The sequence below is a fragment of the Lathyrus oleraceus genome, chromosome 2 (assembly GCF_024323335.1).
Source record: "Lathyrus oleraceus cultivar Zhongwan6 chromosome 2, CAAS_Psat_ZW6_1.0, whole genome shotgun sequence".
Classification (NCBI taxonomy): Eukaryota; Viridiplantae; Streptophyta; class Magnoliopsida; order Fabales; family Fabaceae; genus Lathyrus; species Lathyrus oleraceus.
Window position 1 is genome coordinate 108073703 of NC_066580.1, and position 23553 is coordinate 108097255.

The window sequence follows — 23553 nt, forward strand, 5'->3', positions numbered from 1 at the left end:
CCGGTTAGTGAGCCACTATTCATTCATGCCCCAGGGCAGCACAAGAGATAGTCAACAAGAAGCCAATTTAGGATCGATCCAAAAAGGCAGACTGAAACAAGACTCATCCTAATGAGGACAGAACTCAATAGGGAAAACCCATCCCATTAGGGAGGGAACGGAAGCAACCGTCATCCACGAGGATGTATCTCAGTGGGGAAATGGCAGGAAAAGATTGACACTTTCTGCTTAAGGGGTAGACTCTACATGGAGAGATTAGACACACCCATATCTGCTTAAGGAAAAAGACTCAAGCTGGCAAGACACTAACAATTGGGAGTAACACTGATGGGGATACCCACTCAACCGAGGAATCACTTGTTGGGAAAACACCAACCTCTCAACCATGCTGATGAACCCAATTCTGAAGTCGATCCAATGGCGTGATGCTAAACTCTTTCCAACAACCCGACCTCGGCTGGTCGCCACGGTCTAGGGTTAATGGATATGCTTGCAATGTTGATGCATGAGTCTTTTCTTGCTTTACACAATGCCCCATGATTATGGAAATGCTATGCACTAATGATGCGATATGCTATGCTTATCTAAATGATGAATGCATAAACACACGTCTCCTTCAGAGACAACACCGGGGAACTCCAGGAACTGTGTTGGGGATCCTATAACCATGTCAACTTCCATTCTGCTGGGGAAAGATAAACCTTGCTGGGGAGAAACCATCAACACAACCTCTGCTGTGAAGACAACTCCAGACTTGGAAAACAGTCACAACTCCGCTGGGGATACAGATATCAGTCTACTACAGAAACCCGTCCAATCCACTGGTAGGATGAACTCTGCTGGAGAAATAAATGCTACTCCATTAGGGACGACCCAACCAATCCATATGTAGGAGAATCACTGCTGGAGATGTATTTCATGAGACCCGCTCCACTCGGGGAACTTGCTGAGGAAAAACCACACCATTCTGCCGAGGAGAACGATCCTAGTGGAGAGAACAACAACCGTAGCAGTGAGAGTAACAACTCTGTTGAGGATGATAACACGTCATATCATACCGGAGATGAATTCCCACAAACCTGCTTGGGATGAACACTCACGGCCATACTGGAGGTAACAGCATCACAAAACCAATTGTTGGGGAACACACCTACAGTCTACTGATAAACTCCACTAGGGGACTCCCGGGGAAAATAGCTGCCAGGCGCTCAGCGGGGATTCTCAACTGGGGAAATTTGCAAGCACATGCCTGCTGGGGAAAAACAATCCTTAGATCTGCTGGGGAAAGAAGGTACTGTCTACAGGCATCTCTGCAGGGGAAATAACTCTGATAGCTTCAATACTGACTTGGGCTGGGGACGTGATAACCTTCAGGCTTGCTGAGGAGACAACGATCTCGAATCTGCCAGGGAGATCACACTCTCAATCCCCTGGGGAGATACAGTTTGTTCGACAGGGATGTCGGTCGACTCGTCGAACACTGGTATCCATCATCCACCTATAGTGTTGACTTTCCACTTTTAAGAACTCTCAGACTCTTCTGGACTTTTCTGCTCCATCATCTTGTATTCCAAATCTCGTCCGTACTCCACGGGGATCGAACTCCTGGTATTCATACAAACTTTCCAATCATCAGACTTTGAAGAGTCTTCTTGATTAATTTTCCAGGACCGTCGTAGTAATCCTTCACTGTCTTTTCACCGTTCAACTATTCCTTGCCCCTGGTTGGACTCTGAGGGGGTCTCTTGTCAAAAAGGTTCATATTACCACTGGCAAGTGAATGAAGATATCTAACAGCACCTGCACAAGAGATCGTCAGATAAAAACGTGCCCCAGGTATGCCCCAGGTATTCTGATATTTCAACACTTAGGTCACTCAGACTTCCAAGTAAGATTTCCAGATTTCAATCTCACAAGCACGCATCAGAAGGGACCTCTATGTTTCAAAATGCAAATATTCTTATCAAAATGAATAGATGTTTTCGTAATCCAAACAGTAATGACACAAAAACAAAATTTACTTGATCGAACACACGCTTTATTTGACTGGAATAAAAGATGGCTCACAATTGAGTAACACACAGGAAGCAAACCCTGGAAAGAGGTGATTGCACATAAAAGAAAAAATCTATCCTAGTGGCAACGTGAAACTGCGATCTCATCGGGTTCCAACTCAGTTACACCTCATATGTCCTCAGGACTTTCCGCACCTTCTGTCTTCTGAACAAGACGCTTCCGATCGGTCTCTGTCGGAGATTATCCAAGTCATCATGAGCACAAATGATCATGCTGGACGCAGTTGTTCGTTTCAATCCCTCTTTTGCCTGGACCGCCCTTTCGGGTTTCAGTCCACCGGGATACCCTTTTTTGCCCAAGTCGCCCTCGCGGGTTTTCAACTTGCCGGGTGTACATTTCTTTTCTTTTATTATCCCTAACTTTTGCCCGAACCTTTCTCTTTTTCTTGGTTCGCCGGGATGCCCATTTTTTGCCTGGACTCTTTATTCTTTTTTTTTGTCCAGCGGGTCTCTTTTACGAAGTATCTTCTAACTGCGTCCGCACTCACAGTGGATGGAAAATCGTCGTCATCCGTGGTCGTAGACAACAAGGTTCTGGTCTGAGAAAACCTTCTTGACCACGAATGAGACACTCATAATTGTTTATCCTTTTGCCCCATAATTGTCTTGAGGAGGAAAGATCCTTTTCAACCAACTTTTCCAGGTGATACGCCCAAGGTCACACTTCTCGGTCAACAATAAGCTTCGCTCACTGAGCACAACTGCCCCCATGACAAGTAACTGTCAGCCCTCTTTCCTCAGTTGGATTCAACGTGTCATTCTGAGTCCTTATCCATTCAGTCTTCTCTGATTTCTCATATTTCTGTGAGGAAGACACTGCCCCAGGTAGATGCACATCCCTAGGTTCAATATCCAGGATACAGACTTTATGTTCAGCCACCATTGTCGGTGCAACCAACTGTGATCCGGGAAGCACTACCTTATTCACCTCATCTCCTTCCCCCTCGGACATCGGAATCCGTTCGGGTTCGGGGTCAGGCCCCTCCTCCGGGATCAGTCACTCTCAATCCTTCGATTTGAGTACCTCGAGATGTCCTCATCAGGGACCTCAAACTTCCTTGGCTGATAACCTTTCCATGGGTTGCTACTAGCTTTTCCAACACATACCTAGCCAAATCCATTTCGGATATCCACGAAGTGGTATGAATCAGCATACACTGTCTCAGTCGGCGAGCAGCCTATGCCAAAGTACATCAAGTCTTTTCGAACAGTGAGTGTATTGTTTCACCGTCGATAAACTTTTTGCTTGGGTAAATTGCATACTCTTTTCGACAAGACTAGTCATGCTAACTCAGTACGCACCTCATAGACCCCTCGAGGGCTGCTGAGTACCAGATTAACAATCATCCCCCTGGGAAGCATCGAAATCAGAAGTTCCTGCAATTCATTTTTTTTTTTTTTTTTTTTTTTTTTTTTTTTAGCAGGATCGACCTCGATTCCTCTGATTCGCTCTCAACAAGCCTCGGTAGCTTGACGAACAACACTCCATAAGTGCACTGCTTCAGACTCAACAGTATGAGTTGTCTCAAACGGTCAAACAACTTGCCCCAAGTCTACTGGATGCCCCTGTTCTGCTTGGGACTTTGTCATCATGTCATCAACATGGCATCATATCATGAAACAAAGTCACCGTAGACCTCTGATACGTGGGACCGGCCTCATGTGACGGAACGACATCAACTTAGACCAAGAAGGTACCCCTCGTGTGATGGACCTGGTTTACTTCATATTATCTGGAAATAATTCAATCTGGTCTTGGCCAAGAAGCCATCCATGAAGATAAACACTGAGACCTGAGCCATATGATCAACCAATACCTCATTGTGATGTACCGGGAATCCATCTTTCTGATTAGCTCTACTCGCATCTTGACAGTCCATTCACACCTTCTCTCTTTCTCATCCTTTGTCGGCCTCAGCTTTTGCTTTCTAACCTCGGTGGAGCTTGGAGTAACAATCTTGAATCGCTCCTCGTGCGGTTGAATCACCTTCTCCTCTTGTTTTAATGACCTGGCTAATTCCAGCAAATCACAATCTTCTTCGCCTTTTCCTCTGGCATGATAGGTCGAATTGTCGAAGTCATACAGAGGTGTAACCAAATCGTTATCGGTGAGATTAGGAGAGTAATCACTTTGGAACGAGACAAAATCAAAAGGAAAGAGAATGAAAAAAAAACGTTGCCATTTTTATTTATTTTTCCCTTTTTTTAAATTGCAAAATTAAATGAAAAACAGGGAACACCGCTTTTAACTACAAAAACATCCATTCATTACTGATGCAAAATGTTGCATAATGAAACACATGAGATGGCCCTTACAATGGACCATTACGTTTCGGGCAAAACGTATGGCTTTTATGCAAACAAAAATTGAAAAACAGAAATACTACTCTTCAGAACGAGTGACAGTGATGCTTTTGGAGGCCTTCCAGTTTCCTGGTACGCACGACTTTACCCACAACTCGAGTTCGCGGTCGCCGTCAACATCTTCAACCACTGAACGGGCATGACCAGGATCCAACATCCCTGCACTGACGAAGGTGTATGGTGGGCGACATCCTCTATTTGGTCTAGACGACTCTTGACCCGGCTGATAACCGACCCCAAACATGTCTGCTTTTATCACGATGTCAATAATCCTTCCCCAGCCTTGGGCCTCCTTGTTTCTCACCACTTCCAGAGCTTGTTTATAAGAAGAAATGGACAGCTTCTTCTCTTTCTCAGCAGCAAGGGCATTTTCCACCTGAATGGTTTCAACTGCCAGACTGGGTGCTTTATATCTTACACCGTCCATTTCTACTTTCTTCATCTTCTGGGTCGTGTCCTTTATCAACATACACTCTTCTGTAGTGACAGTTGCACAAGTATTATCAGCAGCAGGTAAGGCTCCATCCTGTAGCAGAAGTTTTGGAAACATAGCCTTTGGACCTCTTAGCTGACCCTCTTCAATCATTTCTACTCCTTTCTTGGCCTTCTTCACCATCTTGACTTTTGCTGGTCTCTGCCTGAGTGCGGGGTTGACATCCTCATTCATTATCTGGGCCAAGCTAATAGCCTTGGAGTCCACCAGATCTTGGACGATATGCTTAAAAGCTCTGCAACCTTCAATGCTGTGTCCAGGTGCCCCAGAGTGAAACTCGCACCTGGCACTCTCATCATAGTTGGCAGGCCTCCGCTGCTGTTCTATAGGAATCAAAATCCTCGGCCGAACTAAAGCAAGATCCATCAACCTTTGGAACAGATGGGCGTAAGTCACGGGTGGTTCCTCAAACTGACGATCCTCATTCTTCTTCTTCACCTGGCTCTTAGCTCCCAGTGTCTTCTGTTGAGGTGGCAGTTGTTGCTGTTGAGCAGGTGGATTGCTGACAGGAGTGGTTACAGGGGCAGCATAAGGATGATAACGATCTTTGCTACGTTCTTTCTTTGCAGGCACACCAACTAGCTCAACTTTCTTCTTGAATGGACCACTGTCGGAGGGTTTCTCTGCTACAGTACCAGAAGGTTTGTTCACTTCGGAGGACAGAGCCTTCTCCTGAACTTTCTCCACTATCAGCCATTTCTCAATCCTTTCCAATCTTTCAGACATGGCCTTCTGTCCCAAGGCAAGTCCTTGCACAACACTGAACAACTCCCTCATCATCTCTTTCAGTTCAAGGATGTCGGCGTTGAGAAGATCCATCAGCTTGGATTTGTTGACCCCTAGCAGGTTATCTGAACAGACGAGCTATGCGCACCGGTTGAATACTGAAACCTACAAAACAACAAATGGGTTAGTATGACTCACGCATGCAATGTTTGTCCGTACCAGGAATATTCAGTCCCTTTTTTTTTTTTTTTGGTTTCATCGAGACAGATAAAATTTTATCAACAAAATTTTTTAACATCCGGATGTCTCTCAACCTGAGTCTTAGTTAAAAAATAATGGACCCTGAGTACGGACAGACATGAGCTGAATGCAGATGAATGCGAGATGATATGATGCAAATGCATGAATGCAGGCCCTTGCACCACCAAGTCATCTGAAAGCCCCAATACTTCTCTGAACCAGTCGTATCTGTGGGATCAAGCCACCATAAATCCAACTTGGGGGGTTCCGAAATAAACGGAACCGGAGATTACATCACCATCTTCACAGGAACAACCACTGAACGGGTGACAAACGGGTCCTCTGAACAAGTACTCTCAGCTCAGCCCGGGGATCCGAAATAAACGGAACCCGCTGATAAACCACGGACAGAACCCTGGCGTCCCAGAAATAAATGCCCCATAATTCATAGTCACCATCAGTACTGGGAGTCACCCACTGTACCTGTAATAATGAACAAACCCTTCCCCACTCACGGGTGTCATCTAGGCCAGGGTAAGGTCGAGAGAAACGCAGCATAAATAACCTTTCGCAGAATATCATCATATACACATCTGAAGTATGTAACGACAATATCCCACCAGGGTCTGAACTGCTCGTGATATCAATGTTCCGCTAAGTGGCGCCATACCACCCGCTTCCCATGAATCACTCTATTCCTAGGTTTCCTAGATTTCACTCATAGCCTGGGTATTGGGCCTTTTACCTCAAGTAACTCCCACCCCCAAACAGAGAAACACAGACAGCACAGCAGATGAATATGAATGAAATGCAAACATTAATGCAAATAATAAATGCAAGCAATAAATGCACATATATACAATGAATGCAATAAAAAAAAACAGCACAAAGCAACCAAAACCCTAACCTAGAGAGCGCTAGGAGAGACTCGCTCAGGGAAGATGGACCAGCATAGGTCAACTTCTCCATTCCCCAGCAGAGTCGCCAGCTGTCGCATCGCGCGAAAAACCGGCGGGAAAAGAAAGAACAACAGAGCCGCCACCGTGCGTTATTTATCCCAAAAGAGGGAAAGGAAACGCTCAGAGTAAACCTGGGAAAAGAACATGGTCTCGCGACCAAAGAGAATGGGTTCGGGAGTCGGTTATGCGAAGGGAAGGTATTAGCACCCCTACGCATCCGTAGTACTCTACGGGATCCACGCACAAAAGGATGGAATATTGGTTGCTAAACACTGCTCAAACTCACACACACTGGCTGAAAGAGACAAAAGAAACTGACCGAAACTGACTCGGCAGGATATCGTATCCTGGGCCTACTTAGTCTATCAAGCATAGACATCAGAGTCGAAGTAGTTCGGACTAGGGAAACGACACATGCTCGCTAGGATGTCGCATCCTATGCATACGTATCTTCTCGGACGAGAGAAGAATCAGAGCATTCGTAGCTCGGCTGACACACACACAAACGAACACAGGCAAAGGCAAACATGGAGCCTGAATGCCAATCGTTGGACTTACATCAGCATCCGAACCAAAACGCACTCAAGAAGGAAAACGTGGAGCCTGAATGCCAATCACTGGGCTTACATCAGCATCCGAACCTAAACACACACAAGGAGGCAAACATGGAGCCCAAATGCCAATCACTGGACTTACATTGACATCCGAACCTAAACACACACAACAGACAGATAGGGAGTCTGGGACTCAGCCTATAACTGTCGGACAACACACACAAAAAAAAAAGAAAAAAAAGGGCGCCCGGAGAGATCAGCTCAATCTCCTGCCTACATACTTCATCTGGTGTGAAGATCAGGGCGATGTAGTTCCCCTACGCAGGGATGAAGGACTAGCCTAACCAGATAACAGAGGGAGACACAACTAGGGAGACTACGACTCGAGCCTAGATGTTATCATGCAAAATCATCCCTAAGTTAAGGTTTCTAGCTAACTGGCACAAGGGCCAACCTATCCTAAGCATGGCTCACACAGGAAGCAAGCCACACACACACTTAACTTGCACAGGAAGCAAGCCAAGCAAAACCTAACTTGCACAGGAAGCAAGTCTAAACTAATCCTAACTTGCACAGGAAGCAAGTCAAACAATCCTATCTTGCACAGGAAGCAAGTCAAACAATCCTACAAGCACAGATAGCACACGCTATACACAAACAAGTGGCTCAAACAAGGGTTAGGTTTTAGTCAAGGGGTCATATCAACCTCGACAAACAAACCTCTGGAACTGGGTGAATGTTGCTCTTAACCTTGCCATTGAGGGGCTAAGGTGAAGCAGATGAAAGGATGAAGTGAGGATGAGACCCCACAGCTCTTATCCCTGGCTAGGGAGAGCTCAAGACAAGAATGTGTGGGTTCAGAAAGTGGGAACCCTTCTACACATTTAGAACTGACTCAACTGTACAATTGTACAAGATCTTGGGTTTGTATCTGCAATGCATCAACACAGTGGTGTGAGCAAAGCAGATGACACACTGAATAGTGGGGGATAGATTGCATATCCCTACCTTCCACCAATTGCCTCTTCACTTAGGAGGTCTTTGACTCTATGCAAGGGCAAAAGTAAACATCCACAAACATTGCCTCTTAAGGAGGACTTCAGATAGTTGCCTGGCCAAGTAACAGGCCAGGTCTTCCAGACTACATGAAGACAAAGAGATATACCTCAATGCAAATTGCTTATACAAGCAAAGCAAAGCAAAAAGTTCACAAGGAACTAAGCAACTAAAGCACCTGAAACAGTCAAGCAGATGTTAGTATGCAACTTCAAACAAAACAAACAGAAACAGACACCAATAGTTAATTGGAGGCACATGGATGTGCAAGGCACAAGGCTTAAGGCATGTGAGCCAAGCCACCTACAAAACACACAAGTTAGTCAATGATATTTGAGTGAGCTCAATCAAAAAGAATTGGTCTTAATGGCCATTTGATGGTCAACCTGAAAACACAAGCTCAAAGGTGAGTAACAGGACCACTAGGGCAAGCCTAGGGTCAAAAGTGAATGAGAAAGTCAAGACAGCAAGGGTCAAGTATCCAAAATCATGTTCAAACAATTAGGAAACAAAACCAATTGGATTCACACTCATATCAATCATCATCATCATTTCATGAACCATTTAGGTCAAAACATGGCAAACAGAAACTCACAGAAGTCAACAGCAAGACTTGCATCAAAAGCAATCTAAACATTTTCCAAAAATCACCAAATAAATCATGATCAAACCTAACAAATAGCATGGTAAGCATGTCAAATTTCATCCCATTTGGACAAGTGGAAGGCAGTTAATGAAAATCAGAAAGTCAAAACCAATTTGAACATGCTCAATGAAGTCAACCAATCATGCATCATCTTAGAAAAATCATAAGTCAAATATGGTGTATGATAAATGAATGGGACTAAAACCATGGTAAAGATGAGGATGTCTAGTTATCTCATGCAAAATTTCAGGTCCATCCAGTAAAGTATGAGAATTTCACAAATGAAATGGGAACATGTGTCACACAAAGTCAACATTTGACTAGGCAGGGAAGAAAAATCTCAAACAAATGGAAAATAGTTCAAATAAATCCAAGAAAATTCACAAGTCAACTAGACATACAAAAGTAGGCTCATGCAAAATTTCAATCCATTTGGAGGTCAAGAAGCATGGCAATGAAAATCATGAAGTTGGTCATCAATGGTGTGACACAAATTGTCACACCCTAATTCAAAAAATCATAACTCACAAACCACCAATGATAAATTCACAAACTCTACACCAAAATCACCATGAGTGTGTCTAGTTTAAACACAAAAAATTTGGGAGCCATTGGATACATTCTCATCATTTCACAATTGATTTGGCAAAGTGTACAAAATTTGGTCACATGTCACAAACCCTAGCACCATTTAAAAACCACTCATCCAAAAATTCTGGAAAAATAATGATAAAAAAGTAGAGATCATGATGAACACAACACAAAAAAATCCCATTGAATTTGGATCAAAAATGATCAAGTTATGATTTTTTGGAAGATGGATGAAATAATTGAAGAAATAAGATGAAATGATAAACAAGAATGGCATAATTGTAATATTTGAAACCACTAAACCAAGCACAGTCGTTTTGACCCAAAATTTGAAATAATTTCATTGGCTGGTAGAATGAAGAAGCATGCACACGTGAAATGGAAGGAAAATCTGAAAAATGCAAATTGGGAAACTAGGGTTTATGTTCATCACCATCCCCAAATCATGATTTTCAAAAAGTGCCTAAAAATCAAAATTGAACATACCAATGTGTTCATCAAACACCATACAACAACAAACTATCATTGGTTTTCATTAATTCGAGCTACACAACAAGAAATCAATGGAAACACTTTCAAGCATCAAACTTTATCTCATCATATCTTCATGAATAAGCAACTATTTTCAAAAAGGAAAGCATCATGACACTCAGCATTGAAAGACCTACACCAAGCATGTGTCAATTTTAAAAAGGTGGAAGTTGAAAACTCACCAATTTGGAAGAGCAGTTGTGTTGCTGATGCTTTTTGATGTTACTGAAGTGCAACAGTTGCACCCTAGGGTCCTAGATGATGAATGATGAAGTTCTTGTGACTTGTGGATGCTTCAAACTTGGATTGCCATGGCTAATGCTCTCTTGAAAACAGTACTGGGAGGAGCCTCTTCAAGTGGAAAAAAAGGTGATTGCAATGGTTCACAATGCAGTTGGATGGTAGTGGAATGCAGGTTTGAGAATGCTGAGCAATTGGTTGTGTTGATAGATTTTAGTGAATGCCAAGATGTGGTTAGAATGAGTGTAAGGTGATTGTATGATGTAGGCTAAGTCATGTTATGTTGGTAATCACAGGGCAAGGCTTCAAGTTTGGTTCATGCAGGGTTTTGGTGCTCTTGTGTTTGGACAGGGAATTTGAGATGCAAACAAAGGGTGAGAGCAGTTAGCAGGTTATGTTGTCTTGTGGCTGTTAGCTTCATGACAGAAAATGAGGCTCTTCATTTTGTTTTGGTGCTGTTTGGTGATGCTGTCATGTGGTGTTGTCTAGTGATGCTAGGCCATGGCAAGAGAAATGAGGGAAAGGCATATTCTTTCTGTGGTGTTTGACAGGATTCTTTTTGCAAAAGCTAATAGCCAGGTCCAGTTTGAGAGAGTGTGTTCAGTGTGTTGGAACTGTGGAGTTTTTGACAGAATTTTCAAATGCAAATAGCAGGGTTAGTTCCTGACAGTGTGGTTTTTTTGTTGGTTTGTATTGCAAGGCAGGGTTTGACAGTGTGGCAAATGAAGGTTGCTAAGTTGCTGCAGGGTTTGACAGGGTTTGCCAATGAAGGTTGCTAGGTTGCTGCTGTTAGAAGTTGGCAAGGTTGGTCTATGGCAGGTTTTTTTTATCCTATGCTGTTGGATACTGCAGGGTTTCAAAAATGGTCCAATGGCAAGGTGAGGCTTGAGAGAAAAAATTAGAGGGCAAGTGTCTGGCCTGCTGTTGGTTTCATGGCAGGAAAAATGGTGAGGAACATTGTGCAAGGCAAGGCAGGGTTTGACAGTGTGGCAAATGAAGGTTGCTAGGTTGCTGCAGGGTTTGACAGGGTTTTGGAGTTTGGCCAAAGCAAGGTGAATGGTTGATCTTGGTTGGTCTGCTACTCTTACTTTCCTCAATATGACAGAGAATGGGAATGAGGGGATCTGTTGTTAAGCAAAGCAAGGTTGGTTTGTGACATGGCTTGTGGCAGGGTTTTGGTGCTCTTTGCTTTAGACAGAAAAAATGCAAATGGCAAGGTGAGTTAGACTTCTTGGCTTTGCTGGTTTTGTTATGGCAGGGAAAATGATGGAAATGTTGTTAAGCTAGCTTAGATCACTGTGCTTGGACAGAAGAATAGGAAATCAAATGGCAAGGTGAGGGCAGTTAGGCTTTTGGCTTTTGCTGCAGTTGGATGGTGGTAGCAGGTTTTGTTCTTTTGTTTGGACAGATAATGCTAAATGCCAAGGTTGAGAATGGAGATGAATGAATGAGATTGGTTTGGAGCTTGTTGGTTATGCTGCTAGTTTCTTATGACAGCAAAAGTAAGGTTTTGAAACTTTGTTGTTCTATGTCTTTTGTGGTTTGGCAAGGTTTGGGCAGAAAAATGCCAAGCAAGGTAAGAGCATGGTTGGAAAATGAGTGAAGGTGTTGTGGTATGCTGCTACTTGTTGGTTCAAAATGCTGAGTGGAATGTGAAACTAATCATGGCTAAGCTTCAGCTCATTGAGTTTTGGGACAGGTTTTGTAAAATGGCAAGGATGAGATTTTGGAGAATGAGTGGAAAGTGTTTGGTCTGTGGCTGCTAGTTTCAAAATGGTGAGAGGATTGTGAAGGCAAGGCAAGTTAGGTTTAGGTTGTTTTGTTTTGGACAGAAGAAATTGGAATGCAAAATGGCAGGGTTAGTCATTTTGTTGCAATGTGTTTCTTTTGAATCAGAATGCATTCCCCTCATTTGCCTTGGCCAGATGGTTTTTTTCTATTGCCCTTGCTGCTACTGTCTTCAAAAGGACAGAAAATACATCCTCCCCCCAAAAAATAAACTGCTGTTGGGTCCTGCTTTTGGTGGCAAGGCAATGTCCTTCAATTGTGGTTTTTCATGCTGTTGTTGCTGCTATCAGTGACAGAGAATTATGGACAATCCTGCTGCCTTCTGGTTCTAGGTATGGCTGTAGGATGAATTCCATGAAAACATGTACTTTTTCCAATTTTTAAGCAATTAGGACATGGCTTCTTGTTGGTGCTGGTTAGGCTGCTAATTAGGTTCACAATGACAGAAAAAAAATGATGCATAATGCTGTTGTTCTTTTGAGGTACAAGGTATGGTTGTGGAAGCATGGACAAGTATGGTGAAATTGTACCTTTCTTACAATTCAAGCAACCAAGTATGATTCACATGTGCTGCATAATTTGAGCTTGCAAACACACTTAAAATGATATTTATGAGCTGTCCCAATTGGTCAAATGTTGGAAAAATGTTTAAATCAAGAAGTCAACTCTTGGTCAAACTTACATTTAAATGAGAAAAGTCAAAATATGCCATTTTGATTGGTGAAGTTTTGGCACATGAAATTTATATTTTGGAAAGAGGGGATCAAATGTGACTTGTAGGAAAAAACCCACCAAAATTGGCCAAACGGTTTGGGAGATATGGCCCTTTGAAGTTCAAGATTTTCTGAAATCGATTCGATCATAACTTGCCAATCACACATGGGAATTGAGAGTTCTAGGACTTTTTGGAAATGGGAGAACAAGATCTTCAACTTTTATGTTGGGCAAAAATTCATTTGAGGCTTGTATCATGATGTAAGTTTGAGGATCAAGACTTTCCATTTATGGCAGGTTTCAGTTACAGGCCCAGTTTCCATTTTTAGAAATTTATGATCTGGCTTCAAATTCTTCCATGATGGTGTTTGGCATGATATATGATGACTATTTGGACATGAATGAACTCTCACAAACCAATTCCAATCATCAAACCACTGATTAAATGGACAGTTGACCAACAGTGGACTTTTTTAGGGTTTTTGACTGTCTGTGTATGAACTGCTGACCTCTGAGCCCTCAACCCTTGACCAAAATACTTCAAATAGACCTCCAAGCCATGTGAACTTGTTGGACAAACCCCAAGGCCTTGATTCAATGAGAAATTCCTTTGCTTGCTTGGTTGACTGATCAGGAGATTAGTTTGACCTAATTCTTGATTGCTTGCTCTTGAGGCAACTGAGGGACAATGCAAATGCTATGCAATGGATCATGATATGCTATGACCTAACATGAAAATGTATGCATAATGATAGGTGCAAATTTGAGGTGCTACAGAGACCAATGGGATTCTCTTTTTAATTGATTTATCTTGGTTTTGATCATTTTCCACTTGCTGTTTTGGATTTTTCATCCCCTTTTGACCCTAGTCTTGGACTAGTGGTTTGTGATCTCACTTTTGAGTTGTGTTTCAGGTTAATAGCACAAATGGCCTATGCTTGATGATGTGCTTCCATTGGAGTTGATTTGTGACTTGTGTATAGCTAATTTTGACTTTGTTTTGCAGGGTTTGATATTTGAGTTGGCTTGCACTTTGGTGCATTGGATTGTGTTTGTCTGTGTATAGCTAATTGTGAACCATTTGCTGTTTAATTCTGTGATTGGTATACTGATGATATTTGATTGATTTCAGGTACATTAGTTGCTAATATTGCTTTGCTTTGCTTGATAAGCAATTTGCACTGAGGTATAACATTCTTGTCTCCATGTAGTCTGGAAGACCTGGCCTGTTACTTGGCCAGGCACCTGTCTGAAGTCCTCCTTAAGAGGCGATGTTTGTGATTGTTTACTTTTGTCCCCAAGCAGGTAAAGACCTCTATGAGGCAATTGGCGGAACCCAAGGGATATGCAATCTCTCCCCCGCTATTCTGTTGAGTCGTCCCTCTGCTCACACCACTGTGTTGATGCATTGGGACACGAACCTAAGATCTTGTACAATGTACAGTTGTGTCAGAGTCTTGAGTGTAGAAGGGTTCCCACATTCTGAACCCACGCTCCTTTGTCTGAAGCTCTCCCTGACCAGGGATAAGAGCTGTGAAGTCCTATCTTCACTCACCTTTCATCAGCTTCACCTTAGCCCCTCAATGGCAAGGTTAAGAGCTAACACCACCCCTGTACAGATGACTTGCTCTTGCAGTCTTACCCTTTGATTGAGCCCCTTTTGTGTGCATATAGTGTGTGCTACTTGTGAATGCTTGATTTACTGATTATGTTGAATAGGATAGGCTTGCTTTCTGTGCAAGTTAGCTAGAAACCTTAACTTAGGGATGATTTTGCATGATAACATCTAGGCTCGAGTTAGTCTCCCTAGTTGTGTCTCCCTCTGTTATCTGGCTAGGCTAGTCCTGTGTCCCTTCGTAGGGGAACTACGTCGCCCTGATCCTCATACCAGATGAGGTACGTAGGAAGGAGATGAGCAGATCTCTCCGGGCGCCTGTGTCTTTGTTTTGTGTTGTTGTGTGCTTGGAAGTTGATGTAAGTCCATCGAGTGGCGTTCGGGTTCCAGTGTGTGTTTTGGTTCGGATGCTGATGTAAGTCCAGTGATTGGCATTCAGGCTCCACGTTTGCCTTTTGTGTGTGTTTTGGTTCGGATGCTGATGTAAGTCCAGTGATTGGCATTCAGGCTCCACGTTTGCCTTTGTCTGTGTTTGTTTGTGTGCGTGTTAGCCGAGCTACGAATGCTCTGATTCTCCTTCGTCCAAAGGAGATACGTATGCATAGGATGCGACATCCTAGCGAGCATGTGTCGTTTCCCCTGTCCGAACTACTCCGACTCTGATGCCTATGCCTGATAGACTAAGTAGGCCCAGGATGCGATATCCTGCCGAGTCCGTCTTGTTTGTTTTCTTGTGTCTCTTTCAGCCAGTGTGTGTTTATTTGAGCAGTGTTTTAGCAACCATTTTTCCTTCCTATTGTGCGTGGATCCCGTCGAGTACGACGGATGCGTAGGGGTGCTAATACCTTCCCTTCGCATAACCGACTCCCGATCCCATTCTCTTTGGTCGCGAGACCATGCTTTTTCCAGGTTTACTCTGAGCGTTTCCTTTCCCTCTTTTGGGATAAATAACGCACGGTGGCGGCTCTGTTGTTCTTGTTTTCCCGCCGGTTTTTCGCGTAATGCGACAGCTGGCGACTCTGCTGGGGATCTTTGAAGTTGACCTGTGCTGGTCCATCTTCCCTAAGCGAGTCTCTCCTAGCGCTCTCTAGGTTAGGGCTTTGGTTGCTATTTGCTGTTATTTATTGCATTCATTTCATTTATTGTTTGCATTTATTGTTTGCATTAATGTTTGCATTCATTCGTATTCATCTGCTGGTTGTGCCGTGTGCTCTCTGTTTGGGGTGGGAGTTACTCGAGGTAAAAGGCCCAATACCCAGGCTATGAGTGCAATCTAGGAAACCTAGGAATAGAGTGATTCATGGGAAGCGGGTGGTATGCGCCACTTAGCGGAACATCGATATCACGAGTAGTTCAGACTCTGATGGGGTATTATCGGTGCATACATCGGGTGTGCACAGGATGATATTCTTGAAAGGGTTGTTTATCCTGCGTTTCTCTCGACCTTACCCTGGCCTAGATGACACCCGTGAGTGGGGAGGGAATGATCATTATTACAGGTACAGTTGCTGACTTGTTGGTGACTTGTTGGTGACTCTTGGTACTGATGGTGACTATGGATTATGGACATTTATTTCTGGGACGCCGGAGTTTTGTCCGTGGTTTATCAGCGGGTTCCGTTTATTTCGGATCCCCGGGTTGAATTTGAGAGTACTGGTTCAGAGGATCTGACTGTCATCCGTTCAGTGAATACCGGACGGGTTGCGAGATGGCGAATGGTGTCGACTGAATACGATGTTCAGTATGTCTCCCAGAAAGTAATCAAGAGGAGGGTGTTGTAGGGTTATCTCGCCCACTGATGATTATCAGTCAAGGAAGTTTGAGGTCCCTGATGAGGACATCTCGAGGTACTCAAATCGAAAGATTGAGAGTGACCGATCCCGGAGGAGGGGCCTGACCCTGAATCTGAACGGATTCTGATGTCTGATGGGGAGAATTTAAAGTGAGTGAGCTAGCGCTTCCCCGAATGCACCAACGATGGTGGCTGAGTACGAAGTTGGCATCCGGGGTACCGAACCGCAGTGCGGGCATCTACTGGGGCAACGCCTTTCTCACTCCGGTATGGGATGAAGGTTGTACTACCACTTGAGATTCAGGTTTCGTCATGGGGTCCCGTTGGACGTAAACTTGAAAAAGGATGAGTGGATAAGGACTCAGTATGACACGTTGAGCCTGACCAAGGAGAAAGGGCTGACAGTTACTTGTCATGGGGCAGTTGTACCCAGTGAGTGAAGCGTGTTGTTAATCGAGAAGTGCGACCTCGTGGGTAGCATGGAAGAGAGACGTGGTGTTGAAAAGGATCCTTCCTCCTCAAGACGATCGTGGGGCAAATGGATAAACAGTTATGAATGTTCCATTCGTGGTCAAAAGGGTTTTCTCTGACAGAGCCTTGTTGTTAACGACCACGGATGATGAGGATTTTCCATCCCCTGTGAATGCGGACGCAGTTAGAAAATACTTCGTGAAAAATTGACCCGCTGGACAAAAAGAATAAGAGAGTCCAGGCAAAAAAGGGCATCCCGGCGAACCAAGAAAAAGAGAAAAGGTTCGGGCAAAAGTTAGGGATAATAAAAGAAAAGAACTGTACACCCGGCAAGTCGAAAACCCCACAAGGGCGACTTGGGCAAAAAAGGGTATCCCGGTGGACTGAAACCCGAAAGGGCGGTCCAGGCAAAAGAGGGATTGAAACGAACAACTGCGTCCAGCATGATCGTTTGTGCTTGAGATATGACTTGGATAATCTCCGACAGAGATCGATCGGAAGCGTCTTGTTCAGCAGACAGAAAGTGCGGAAAGTCTTGAGGACATATGGGGCGTAACCGAGTTGGAACCCGATGAGATCACGGTTTCACATTGCCATTAGGGTAGATTTTTTCACTTTTATGCGCAATCACCTCTTTTCAGGGTTTGCTTCCTATGTGTTGCTCAGTTCTGAGCCACCTTTTTGTGTTTACAGTCAATAAAATGCGTGTTCAGTCAAATAGTTTTGTTTTTGTCTTCATTACCGCTCTGATTGCAAAAACATCCGTTTGTTTTGATAAGAATATTTGCATCTTGAAACATAGAGGTCCCTTCCGATGCATGCTTATAAGATTGAAATCTGGAAATCTTATTCGGAAGTTTGAGTGACCAAGATGTTGAAACGTGGGGCACGCCTGGGGCACGCTTTTATCTAACAATCTCTTGTGCAAGTACTGTGAGATATCTTCATTCACCGGCAAGTAGTGATATGAAATCTTTTGACAAAAGAGATCCCTGCAGAGCCCGACCAGGGGCAAAGTGGTTAGACGAACAGTGGAAGGACGATGCAGGATTACGACGACGATCCTGGAAAGTTAACCAAGAAGACTCTTCAAAGTCTAAGGACTGGAAAGTTTGTATGAATCCCAGGAATTTGATCTTCGTGGGATGGATCAGAAAGTCCAGGTGGGTCTGGGAGTTCTCAAAAGTGGAAAGCTGACATTGTGGGCGGACGATGGATGCCGCTGTTCGACAACTCGACAGGTGTTCCGTGCCCAATAGGATGTGTCTCCCCAATGGGTGTGAGAGTGTTATCTCCCTAACAGATTTGAGATCAGTCGCTCCTCAGCAAGTCTGAAGGTTACTGCCTTCCCAGCAGAGTTTGTGATTGATGGTTTTCCTTCAGAGAGGTCCGCAAGCGGATCGGGTTCGGAGAAAATCATCCCCAATAGAGACAAGCACGGGTTGCCTCCCCTAGCAGGGTAATCGCCAAGCAGTTCGGGTTCGATGGAGTTCACCCCCAGCAAGGGTTGTCTTTCCCCATCAGGGTGGAAATTGACGTGGCAAGGAGATCCTCAGCACAGTTCCTGGAGCTCCCCGGTGTTGTCTCTGGAGGGGACGTATTTTTATGCATCCATCATTTAGATAAGCATAGCATATTGCATCATTAGTGCATAGCATTTCCATGATCATGGGGCATTGTGTAAAACAAAAAAAAACTCATGCATCAACATTGCAAACATGTCCATTAGCCCTAGGCAGTGGTGACCAGCCGAGATTGGGTTGTTGGAAAGAGTTTAGCATCGCGCCATTGGATCGGCTTCAGAGTTGGGTTCCCCAGCATGGTTGAGAAGTTGGTGTTTTCTCAGCAAGCGACTCCTTAGTCGAGCGGGTATCCCCAACAGTACAATTCCCCTAGCAGATGTGGGTGTGTCTGATCTCTCCATGTAGAGTCTACCCCTTAAGCAGAAAGTGTCTACCGTTTCCTTCTGTGTTCCCCCCACTGAGTTAGATCCTCGTGGATGACGGTTGTTTCCGTTCCCTCCCTCACGGGACGGGTTTCCCTATTGAGTTCTTTCCTCATTAGGATGAGTCTTGTTTCAGTCTGCCTTTTGGGATTGATCCTAAATTGGCTCTCCGTTGACTGTTTGTTGACTTCTACCTACAAACCGGTAGCTGTAAGTCCTATCGTCGTGGTTTTCTACCTACAAGTCGGTAGTTGTAAAATCCCACTTTCATCCCCTAGCAGAGGTAGCCTTTGTGGTTCATTCTGTTTGTTGGCTTCTACCTGCAAACCGGTAGTTGTAAGTCCTATCTTTGTGGTTTTCTACCTACTAACTGGTAGTTGTAAAATCCCACTTTCATCCCCTAGCAGAGGTAACCTTTGTGGTTCATTCTGATTGTTGGCGGTTTTTGCGGTCTTCTACCCACTACCCGGTAGTTGTAAATCCTTTTTTCTCACTCTGTCTCTCAGTAGACTGTTTGTTGGCCTCTGCCTACAAACCAGCAGTTGTAAGTCCTATCTTTGTGGTCTTCTACCTACTAACCGGTAGATGTGAATCCTCTCTTCTCCCCTTGGTGGAGTTAACCCCTTGTGCTCATCCCAGGCGATGACGGTTACCTTTCTGTGGTTTTCTACCTACTAACCGGTAGATGTAATCCCCTCTTTGTGGTTATCATTATCCAGTTGGAATTGGTATTCCCATCCTTTCGGATATTTGCTTCGAGTCAGCAACTTTATCCCCAGCGGGCCTTTCCCTGTCCTTTTGATTGGTCATTTTTGCATACCTAGTCTTGGTATCCCGATGCCTTTCTTGTCGGTTGATTTATCCATTTAACAACCTACAATCCGGTTATGGATAATCTTCCATGCGAGTATGTTATCTACGTTTTGACGGCTATAGATAATGTATCTCATGCGCTCTTGGGTCGAAGTCGTCCTCCCCATCAGAGTAAGATTCGTATTCCTTTGTTCGGAATCGAATGTCCATCCTTTAACAAGTTTGCCTTTGCTCTCTTCAGGATGATGTCGGTCGCTTATCCATTTAACAACCTGCAACCCGATTATGGATAACCTTCCATGCGAGTGTATTATCTACGTTTTGACGGCTATAGATGATATATCTCATGCACTATTTGGTCAATCTTTTGATTGTTTTCTCCAGTCGAGTAAGATTCGTATTCCCTGTGGAATCGGATGTCCATCCTTTAACAAGATCGCTTTTCTAGCCCTCTTCAGGATGATGAGTGTTTTGGGAACACAAACCAATTCACGCTTTGGTCGGTCACCCGTTTCATGCCTACAACCCGGTATTCTTGGTGCTCCTTCCTGTTTGCTCGCTGTTGTGACCTTAATCCCCAGTGAGACCCCAGCAAGTGTGTAGCCTTGCCTTGACATATGTAGATGTCGTCCTGTCAGCACCCGCGTGTGTTGTTTCCTTGGCGTCGGTAAACACCATCTTTCGGTGCTTTCCCAGTCATGCGTAATTGTCTGGTCTTCTTTTGATGTAGGTAAACATCATCTTTCGATGTTCGTAACGTCGTCCTCCTTCCCTAGTGACGTAGCTTTCCTCCTCTCCGTTGGTGTCGATAAACGTCGAGTTTTTCCCGATCATCCGTTGATGATTTGGTTGTGTTCGTTATCCCTAGTGAAGCTTTCCTCCTCTCTGTTGGTGTCGATAAACGTCGAGTTTTTCCCAATTATCCGTTGATGATTTGGTTGTGTTCTTTATCCCCAGAAGAGTTTCCTCCTCTCCGTTGGTGTCGATAAACGTCGAGTTTTTCCTATGCGTCCGTTGGCGTATAGTTGATGTCTTTCCCCACAGGGTCGTCCCCAGTTGAACCTCCTCTCCGTTGGTGTCGATAAACGTCGAGTTTTTCCTATGCGTCCGATGACGTCTAGTTGCTTATTCCCTACAGATCATTTGGTAATACCATACGGTTCCCCTCAGAGTTTTCTCCTCTCCGTTGGTGTCGATAAACGTCGAGTTTTTCCTATTCGTCCCATGACGTCTAGTTGTACCCTTCCCCATGCAGATTTACCTCTCCGTTGGTTTCGATAAACGTTGAGTTTTTCTCATTCGTCCGATGACGTCTGATTGTATACCCTATTCCCAGTCATTCGTAATGTCTGGTTGATTCCCAGCCAGAATCCCCAGTAGACGTCCTATTCGGTTTCTGATTGTGGTGCCTTTCCCTCGTGAAGTGGCTTTCTCCTTCTTCGTTGGTGTCAATAAACGTCGAGCTTCTCCCTTTCGTCCGATGACGTCTGGTCGAGTCTTCCCAGTTCATCCGTCGTCCGTTGATGTCTGGTCTCCTTCTCCGTTGGTGTCGATAAACGTCGAGCTTCTCCCTTTCGTCCGATGACGTCTGGTCGAGTCTTCCCAGTTCATCCGTCGTCCGTTGATGTCTGGTCTCCTTCTCCGTTGGTGTCGATAAATGTCGAGCTTCTCCCTTTCGTCCGATGACGTCTGGTCGAGTCTTCCCAGTTCATCCGTCGTCCGTTGATGTCTGGTCTCCTTCTCCGTTGGTGTCGATAAACGTCGAGCTTCTCCCTTTCGTCCGATGACGTCTGGTCGAGTCTTCCCAGTTCATCCGTCGTCCGTTGATGTCTGGTTACCTCTCCGTTGGTTTTGGTAAACGTCGAGTTTTTCCTGGTCGTCCCAGTAGAGTTACCTCTCCGTTGGTTTTGGTAAACGATGAGTTTTTCCCACTATGTCTGCTGACATGTGGTTGTATCTCTTCCAGTCATTCATTAATGTCTGATTACCTCTCCGTTGGTCTTGGTAAACGTTGAGTGTTTCCTAGTTGTCCGTTGGCATCTAGTTGTGATTCCGATTCCCATTCATCGTTGTTGTGATGTCTGGATGTGGCCGTACCCTTTGGAAGAAGAAAAATCAAAATCCTCAGTAATAAGTATCAAACCCCAGTGGACGTTTCCTTCGGTGGATCCCCGCAGTGTGCAAATTCTACGGTTCTTGGTATTCAATCCCTGTTTACCCTGAAAGTCTGACAGTCGTTGCTCTCATCCATTCGGGTTCCCAGTTGATTGAATAGGGGCAGCTGTAGCACCTCAAATTTGCACCCTACCATTGTACATACATTTTCATGATTAGGTCATTAACATAACATAGTTCATTGCATAACATTGCATTGCCCTTTGCCAAAGTGCAAGTTCAACTGACAAATTAGGTCAAGATGATCAGGAGATCAGTCAAGCAAGCAAGCATGTGCCATTTCCATTGAGACAAGGCCCTAGGGTTGGTTTATCAAGTTCATATGGTCTAAGGATCATTTTGAAGTGGTTTGGCCAAAGATTGGATGATCAAAGCTCAACAGTCAAGCTGAATTTCTTCAGAAACCCTAGAAAGTCAACTGTGGTCAACTGTGCCTGATTTTATGGATTGGAAAGTGTGAGATGGTTTGAAGGGCCTCATTCATGTCCATATAAGTCTCATTTGACATATCAAAGACCAAGATTGAAGAATTGGAGGTCAGACAAGAAGTTTCCTAAAATGGCAAGTGACCTGTAATTTCAGCTGCCCAAAATGGAAAGTTTTTCTCCCCAAAATTACTTCATCATACAAGCTTCAAATTGAATTTTGTCCAACATGAAAGTTGAAGATCTTGATCTCACCATTCCAAAAAGTCCAAGAACTTGAAATTCCCATGTGTGGTTGGCAAGATATGGTCCATTCATTTTCAGAAAATGCCCAAATTCGAAGTGCCATAACTTTCACATGGAATGGCCAAATTGGTTGATTTTTCTTTGAGCAAACCACATTTCATATGATCTTTCATGGTGCATAATCAAATTTCATCAAAAACTCTCATGGCAAAATGGCATTTTTTAAGTGAACACATTTGCATTTTTAGCATGAAAAGGTGATTTTGAGAAATACAAGCCATATGCATATGAGACCTTTTGCAACACATCACAAATGATATTTTGGACTTGTGTGAACTGGTTTTGAGCTGATATGTGGACTGGTTTAAAAAAGGGCATATTGGACCTAACACATGAAAATGCACATTATGCTAATCATTCTAGTTTTGCTAATCTTGATTAATTTTTATTAAGGCATTGGTATATATTGCTAATTGTAACTGTTTTCAGTAATCACTAATCACAATTTTCAGATCCATCCAAAAAATCTCCAAATTCTCTCACTTTTTCTCCATTTTCACATAAGCATTTTTGATCAATTCTCCAAGAATTCACCATTGTTTTTGCTAGTTCTATGTGTGTTCATCACTTGCAGGTAATTAGCAAGTTCTGTTGAAGCATTTAGAGGCAAAAATCGAGCAAATTCGCACTGTCCAAGTCTTGAGTTCATCCATGGCAGCAGCGAAAATCCATTGATTCGTGCACCTGTGAGCTGGAAATTCTTCACCAATCACCTTCCTAATCATCATCCTTCATCTGTTTTCAAGATTTGGATCAAAACAAGCAAGGATTCCACACTGTACTTCAAGAAGGTGAGATTTTCGAACCTCCTAATTGTTGCAATTGTTGTATGCGTCTTGTAGTGCGTTGAACATAGATCATTTTGGCGTTTGAACCACGCAATTTCATCCACTGTGCATCAAGATATTGTAGATCTAAGTTTATGCATCAAAACTTCTTTCGATCGAATCTTCGCGTGTGATAATCTTTAGACAAAATCGTTGCCATATTCATGACCTACGTGGAGAGACGAAGAGATTGGTATAAGGTTCGTT